The 8463-nt window shown below is 41.3% G+C and overlaps 1 non-coding gene across 1 annotated transcript; it reads left to right on the forward strand.

The window, feature by feature from the left end:
- The first annotated feature begins 6994 nt into the window (after window positions 1-6994).
- LOC112738725 (small nucleolar RNA R71) lies at window positions 6995-7101 on the forward strand. The gene has a single exon (XR_003169668.1). It is a non-coding gene; the product is annotated as a small nucleolar RNA R71 (small nucleolar RNA).
- The last annotated feature ends 1362 nt before the right edge of the window (window positions 7102-8463 follow it).

An 8463-nucleotide genomic window follows, 5' to 3' on the forward strand; every position in this document is an offset into this window, starting at 1 on the left:
GACTCTTAACGTGGCAAATATGAGCTTAGTCCAACATTAGTGACAAAGGTGAGTGTCACTAACGTTGGCATTATCTTCTTCATCCATGTTAGAGTTCACGTTAACTGAGTTACCGTGACTCTTAACGTGGCCAGCTGCCACTTTGGAACGTTAGTGGTACTTACTTTTACCACTAACGTTGGAGTTCTACTTCTCTTCCACGTTAGCTTCCACGTTAACATAGTTAACGTGGGAACTAACGTGGGCTATGATGGCTCACGAAGGCGTTAATGGCGACCACTTTTCTCATTAATGTTGCAAGCTAGCCTCCATTCAACGTTAGTGGTCACGTTAGCTAGACTAACGTGGCTACTAACATGGTTCTTCCTTGCTTCCTTTGTCCTGAAATCAAGCAATAAAGTGTATCAAAGCTCTAATCCAAGTTATGAGACATGCATCATTCAATTTTGTCATTTAATTCATGCATAATTCTCATAAAATCATGTAAAATTCATAATGTTTGCTTGAATCAAGATGTAAGTGATTATTTACCCAAAACTTGCTTATTTCCTAAGAAAGTGCATGAAACTACCCTAAAACCATAAAGAAAAGGTCAGTGAAACTGGCCAAAATGCCCTGGCATCACAACACCAAACTTAAAGCTTGCTTGTCCCTAAGCAAGTACTGGAATAAGAGAATGATGAATGAAATGACAAGATGAATGAATCATTCTTGTGGAAGTCATGTCCTTGGTTTTATGGGGTTTCATGCATAGCAACATAGGTTCATTCCTTTATTGGCTTTTAGACCTTTATCATGCCTTGGAATACTCACTTGATGGCACCCTTTGAGACTGTTATTTATTGATCCCTTTGTCTTTCCAAGGTTTATTGCATCCTTAGGCTAAGTGTTCTGTGAGAGGGCGACTCTTTAAGATAAGTTTTCAGCCAACACTCCCGAACCAGTTGGTTCAAGGTGCTAGGTGTTGAAACACCCCTAAGGACTTACTCCCTCAAGTCTCTCTCCCCCATACATGCACACCATAGGCACATGGTTTGTTATTTTCTTTCCTTGAGGTCTTGGTGTCCAGCACCTCTTTGGGTTACTAAATGTTCTGTAGCAAGGTTGCTCTTGATAGTGGATTTTCAGTTGATAATCCTGGGTTAGTTAACCCAAGTTACCATGTGATGAAGCACTCCTAAGAACTTATTCATCCAAGCAGATCCTTGGTACAAGAGCACCACAGACACATCCCTCAAGGTTCAAGCCATTGGTGCCTAGCCTTATTCTTTATTACCTTTCTTTCTTTTTCAACTCTTAGTGTTCTTTTCCTTTTTCTTACTGGGATCTTATTATTTAGCTAGTCTCATAGGGTGTGTTTCAAGCATATGATTCAGGACAGATAGTTGCCTTCCCACCTTGTTGGTGAACCAACTTAGCTAAGTGATTACTACACCACAAATTTAAGGACTTACTCCACAAATTGAACTCCACTCTGGTCTTTCATAACATCTCTTTTTATTTAGCTTAAAAGGACAAACATACAATAAGCAAGATGTAGATGAAGATAGGTAACTTGAACCAGCACACATATGAAAAAGGCAAGAAAAATACTAAAGACAGCATTGAAAATCCTAAACTACCATGGAAGCATGTTCTATTTCATACATGATATTCCTTATTTAATACTTGAAAAAGATGGGACAATGAGGGAATTCCACCACCTTTTACTCATGGGGGTGCTCGCACTCTCCCTCTTGTTTGTCATCATCTATAATTTTTGCATTTTTCTTCGCCTTCTTGGATGATGGTGCACCAATTCTCCAGGAGATTCCTGCAAAGTCATTGGAAGTTGCTTGTTCCCAAAGAACTTGAGAAATAGTTAGTATGCATGTATGCTTGTGAATTTATGAACTTAACTTGGTGTGTGAACACCAAACTTAGTTCCTTGCCTAATACAGCAAGTTAAATACATGTAGAAAAGCTCATGTATTGTTATCAGCAAAACAACTATGAACTAGAAACTAACTACTGTTAAGTGGTTCCCCTGATTGGTTGGATCTAGCAATTTGCCCTTGAAGGAGTGTAGTGTGATTCTAACTGAAATCTTTGGTGGAACACCAAACTTAGAATTACACACTCACTCTTGTATTGCTTTGGTGTGTAACACCAAACTTAGCTCCTCACAATACGCGGAAAACTACTTGTGATTTTTATTGAAATTCAAATGAAAAGAAAACTACCTTATGTTGGGTTGCCTCCCAACGAAGCGCTCTTTTAGCGTCGCTAGCTCGACGATTCCTCCATTATTTGAGGTGATACTTCACTTTGGGGTTTTCCCCCATGTTGCCCATGTAGTGTTTGAGTCTTTGTCCGTTCACAGTGAATGTCCTCTTTGAACTTTCCTCCATGATTTCTATGTGCCCATACGGCGAGACCTTTGTGACAAGAAAGGGTCCTGACCACCTTGATTTGAGTTTCCCAGGGAAAAGTCTTAATTTGGAATTGTAGAGAAGCACTTGCTATCCTTCTTCGAAGCTCCTGGGTGTCAAATGGAGGTCATGCCTTCTCTTTGCCTTTTCTTTATAAATCTTGGCATTTTCATAGGCTTGAGATCTGAACTCCTCCATTTCTTGTAGCTACAAGACCCTCTTTTCACCAGCAGCAATGCTATCAAAATTTAGCAGCTTGAGAGCCCAGAGGGCTTTGTGTTTCAGCTCTAATGGTAGATGACAAGCCTTTCCATACACCAGTTGGTATGGGGACATCCCGATTGGTGTTTTGAATGCCATTCTGTATGCCCACAGAGCATCATTCAGCTTCTTCGACCAATCCTTTCTTGATGCTCCCACAGTCTTTTCCAGAATCCTTTTTAGCTCTCTGTTAGATATCTCAGTTTGCCCACTTGTTTGGGGGTGGTAAGGCGTGGCAATCTTGTGTTTTACGCCGTATCGTAGGAGGAGAGCTTCTAGTGGTCTGTTACAAAAATGGCTCCCTCCATCACTGATGAGTGCTCGTGGGACTCCAAACCGGCTAAAGATATTCTTTCTGAGGAAGTTCATGACCACCTTATTATCATTCGTTGAGGTTGCAATAGCCTCTACCCACTTGGAAACATAATCCACTGCTACCAAGATGTACTTGTTTGAATATGAGGTTAGGAATGGTCCTATGAAATCGATTCCCCACACATCAAACAGTTCCAGTTCTAAGATGAAATTTTGTGGTATCTCATTTCTTTTGGGTAAGTTTCCAGCTCTTTGACATTCATTGCAATTCTTTACCAGTTCTTTGGCATCCTTGAAAGGGGTGGGCCAAAAGAATCCGCTTTGTAACACCTTGGCTACGGTTCTGTCCCCTCCAAAATGGCCTCCATAGCATGAGTCATGGCAGTTCCACAAGACCTCTCGTCCCTCTTCTTCCAAAACACATCTTCTCAGGATTTTATCTGGACACTTCTTGAAGAGATATGGCTCATCCCAGACAAAATATTTTGCATCATTGATGAGCTTTCTCTTTTGATGTTTGTTGATCTCTGGAGGTAAAGCCCCAGTTGCCTTGAAATTGGCAATGTTTGCAAACCAAGGTGCTTTGTGAACCGTCATTAACTGCTCATCTGGGAAACATTCATTCACACTTGTACCATGTGTTCCACCCTTATCATGAGGGATTCTGGACAAGTGATCCGCTACCTTGTTCTCCACTCCCTTTTTGTCTCTAATTTCAATGTTGAATTCCTGCAACAACAAGATCCATCTTATTAGTCTTTGTTTTGATTCTTGCTTGGCAAACAAATATTTAAGTACTGTGTGATATGTGAAAACGATTACTTTGGCACCAATGAGGTATGATCTAAACTTTTCAAATGCAAAAACTATTGCCAGCAACTCCTTTTCAGTAGTGGTATAGTTTCTTTGAGTATCATTGAGGACTTTGCTGGCATAGTATATTACATGGACTAAGTTCTCTTTCCTCTGTCCTAACACTGCCCCAACTGCGAAGTCAGATGCATCACACATCATTTCAAATGGTAAGTTCCAATCAGGTGGGGAAATGATAGGGGCAGAGGACAGCCTCTTTTTCAAGTTTTCGAAAGCTAGCATGCACTTTTCATCAAAGACAAATGGTGTATCAAATACAAGGAGATTGCTTAAGGGCTTGGCTATCTTTGAAAAATCTTTAATAAACCGTCTGTAAAAGCCAGCATGCCCTAAAAAACTCCTAATAGTCTTGACATCACTTGGTGGAGGTAATCTTTCAATGAGTTCCACCTTAGCTCTGTCTATCTTAATGCCCTGCTTAGACACCTTATGGCCAAGGACTATTCCTCCTGTTACCATGAAATGACATTTCTCCCAGTTCAAGACCAGATTGGTCTCTTGACATCTCTTTAACACCAGGGCTAGGTGATCTAGACAATTAGGAAAGGAATCTCCGAATACTGAGAAGTCATCCATAAAGACTTCGATGAATTTTTCTATCATATATGAGAAAATGGAGAGCATGCAGCGTTGGAAGGTTGCAAGTGCATTGCATAGCCCAAATGGCATGCGCCTGTAGGCAAACACTCCATATGGGCATGTAAAGGAGGTTTTCTCTTGGTCTCTTGGATCAACCACTATTTGGTTATATCCTGAATAACCATCGAGAAAACAGTAATATGCATGTCCTGCAAGTCTTTCCAGCATCTGATCCATGAAAGAAAGGGAGAAATGATCTTTTCGTGTAGCTTCATTGAGTTTTCTGTAGTCTATGCACATCCACCATCCTGTGACGGTCCTTGTAGGGATTAGTTCGTTCTCCTCATTGGGACTACAGTGATTCCTCCCTTTTTTGGGACAACTTGTACAGGGCTGACCCATGGACTGTCTGAGATCGAATAGATCACTCCTCCTTGCCACAACTTTATGACTTCCTTCTGTACCACTTCCTTCATGACTGGGTTCAGCCTCCTTTGGGGTTGAATGGATGGTTTGGCATCATCTTCTAACAGTATCTTATGCATACATATGGTCGAACTGATTCCCTTCAAGTCAGCAAGGGTCCATCCTATGGCATCTTTGTGCCTTTGCAATACTTGGAATAGCTCTTCCTCTTGTTCTTGGCTGAGGGATGAATTTATGATTACTGGATAACTTTTATTTTCTCCTAGATATGCATACTTGAGAGTAGGTGGCAGTGCCTTTAGTTCAAGTTTGGGTGCTTCTTTCTTTCCATTCTTCTCCTCTACTGTGCACTGAGCTTGAACCTCAGCTGTTGCAGCTTCTTCGCTTATGCTGATTCCTCCTCTTCTGTTAATCCCTCAAGTTCTTCTCCTTCAAAAGTCTTTTGTACTATATCTTCCAGTGAGTCCAACCTCATACATTCTCCCAATGGTTCCTGTGGGTAGTTCATGGCCTTGAACACATTGATCATCATTGTTTCATTATGTAGTCTAAGGGTAAGTTCACCCTTTTGGACATTGATGACAGCTCTGGCAATAGCTAAGAATGGTCTACCCAAGATGATAGAAGCCTTAGCTCCTTCCTTCATGTCTAATACTACGAAGTCTGCTGGAAAGATAAAGTCTCCTACCTTCACTAGCAAGTCTTCCATTATGCCGTGAGGAAACTTGAATGATCGGTCTGCCAGTTGTAAGGCCATTTTTGTTGGTTTGGCCTCCTCAATCTTCATTTTTCTCATCATAGCTACAGACATCAGATTTATGCTGGCTCCTAAATCACATAGAGCCTTCTCCACTGTTATTTCTCCTATAATACAAGGAATCTGGAAGCTCCCAGGATCCTTCAATTTCTGGGGCAGTTTATGCTGAATGATGGAACTGCATTCCTCGGTTAGTATCACAGTATCGTTGTTCTTCCAGCTTCTCTTCTTGGTCATCAACTCCTTCAAGAACTTGGCATAGAGCGGCATTTTCTCTATTGCTTCAGCAAAGGGTATGTTAATCTACAGTTTCTTGAAGATTTCTAAAAATCTGGAGAACTGGCTGTCATCCCCCTTCTTCCTCAATTGTTGAGGATATGGGACTTTCAGAACATATGGCTTTAGCTCTTCTTCCTTTTGATGTGAGTTGGAGGTGGGGACTTGAACTTCATCTTGTTCCTCCTTTCTTCCAATTGAATCTTTCTCTTGTGGTTGCTTGGAAGTCTCCTTCAATTCCTTCCCACTTCTGAGGGTGATAGCTTGACACTCCTCCCTTGGCCTTGACTCAATGTTGCTGCAAAGGTCATGGCCAGGAGCTTGCTGAAATAGGTAGCCAATTTATGTCTCAAGTTTCTTGATGGCAGCATCTTGATTTTGCATGTTGGATCGCACTTCCTCTCGGAACACCTTATTATTTTGGATCTCCTTGCATATGCCTTCAAGTAGAGTTTCAATCCTTGAGAGTCTATCTTCAGATGATGGTTAGTCGAGATTGGAAGGATGAGAATGGCCATTTTGACTTTGGTATGGATGTTGAGAGGTGTTAATAGGTGGGTGTTGATATGACCTCTGTGTGGAGTGTTGGTGAGCTGCATTGTTGTTGGGGTTGTGGCATCTCTTATCTTGACCTTGATCCTGTTAGTTTCCCCACCCAAAGTTTAGGTGGTTCCTCCAACCAGGATTATATGTTTTGGAGTATGGGTCATGGTGCTGCCTAGGTGAATTTCCAATGTAGTTGGCTTGTTTCTGATCACCCTCTGCTTCTTCATTCACTCCTTCTTGAGCTGATGCTGAGGTGGTAATTGCTGCCACTTGATTCCTCTCCATCTTTTTGGTAAGGTCAGCCAACTGCTTGGTAATAAGCTTGTTTTGAGCTAGCAGTGCATCCATATTGTTCAGCTCCATCACTCCTCTAGTGTTGCCTCTTTCAGAAGTATAGAAGTAGTCATTCTCTGCTACAGTCTCAATGACATCTATGGCTTCTTTAATAGTCTTCTTCTTGTTCAGAGATTCCCCGGATGAGTGGTCTACTGCCTTCTTTGATTCATACGAAAGGCCTTCATAGAAAATGTACAACTGCACCCATTCATTGAACATATCTGGCGGGCATCTTCTTGTCAGGTCCTTAAACCTCTCCCATGCTTCATATAGAGTCTCACCATCTTGCTGCCTGAAGGTTTGTACCTCAGCTCTCAACCTGTTGATTCGTTGAGGAGGATAGAATCTTGCCAAGAATTTTTTCACGACGTCTTCCCAGGTTGCTAAACTCTCCTTTGGAGAGGATTCCAGCCATTTAGATGCTTTGTCCTTGAGTGAGAAGGGAAACAGAAGTAGTCTGTAGGTGTTAGGGTGAACACCATTAGACTTTACAGTATCGTATATCCTCAGGAAGGTGGTTAGATGTTGATTGGGGTCTTCTTGGACACTTCCTCCGAATGAACAATTGTTCTGAACAAGGGTGATGAGCTATGGCTTTAGTTTAAAGTTGTTGGCATGTATGGTTGGCCTTTGGATGCTACTTCCACAATTTCCTGGATTTGGGTTGATGTAAGAACCCAGAACTCTTATCTCTTGTCCAGCCTGATGCGCTGGACCTTCTCTGCCATGGTTGTGAGCCTCTTCTTCATGATGGTTCTCCATATTCTCATCCATGTCTGGTTCAAAGTACTCCTCCTCTTCCTCAGCACCAACTATTTTCTTCCCTCTTACTTCCCTCCTTAATCTAAGGAAGGTCCTCTCAGGTTCAGAATCAAAGGAAGTTGAAGCCCTGCTTCTTCTACCTGTCATACACCCAATAAGGCACAAGCAAGAAAGATAGATGCAGACAATATTTTCTGCAGAAATGCTGTTAGTGTGAGTGATGCAATATATCAAACAATTAGTGGGTCAGTGAACCAAATATTAAAACAAAATGCAGGTAACACCACTAATGGGTGAAAGGTAAAGGAAAGGAAATAACTAAAACTGAAAGTAAATTACTTAGATGAAACTAAATCAAACAAAAGGAAAATGCTCAATCTAGTTATCCACCAATTTAATCATTGTTGATACAAAATCAATCCCCGGCAACGGCGCCATAAACTTGATGCACGGAAACTTATCTCTTAACAAATCTCCCTCGGCAAGTATACCGAATTGTCGTCAAGTAAAAACTCAATGGAGTGAGGTTGAATCCCACAGGGATTGATTGGTCAAGCAACTTTAATTGGAGGAATGTTCTAGTTGACCTAAGCAGAATTTGGTTTGAGAGTTGCAGAAAATCAAATGGCGGGAAAGTAAATAGCAGAAAATGTAAATGCTAGAAATAAAGAGCTGAAAATAGATGACGGAAAATAAATTGCAGAATCTTAAATGGGAATGGGGAAGATGATCATAAAAGTAATTGGCAGAAATTAAAGAGAATGGGTAAGATCAGAAATGGGGAGTTCATTGGGCCTAGGAGATGTTGCATCCTCCAGATCAAGTTCATGTTCATCTCTTCCTCAATCAATGCATTCATTGATCTCCTTAGCAATCATAAGTGATTGAATTCCAATTCCTTGGTAATTCAATCTCTCAAAT

This window comes from Arachis hypogaea, chromosome 13 (assembly GCF_003086295.3).
Source record: "Arachis hypogaea cultivar Tifrunner chromosome 13, arahy.Tifrunner.gnm2.J5K5, whole genome shotgun sequence".
Lineage (NCBI taxonomy): Eukaryota > Viridiplantae > Streptophyta > Magnoliopsida > Fabales > Fabaceae > Arachis > Arachis hypogaea.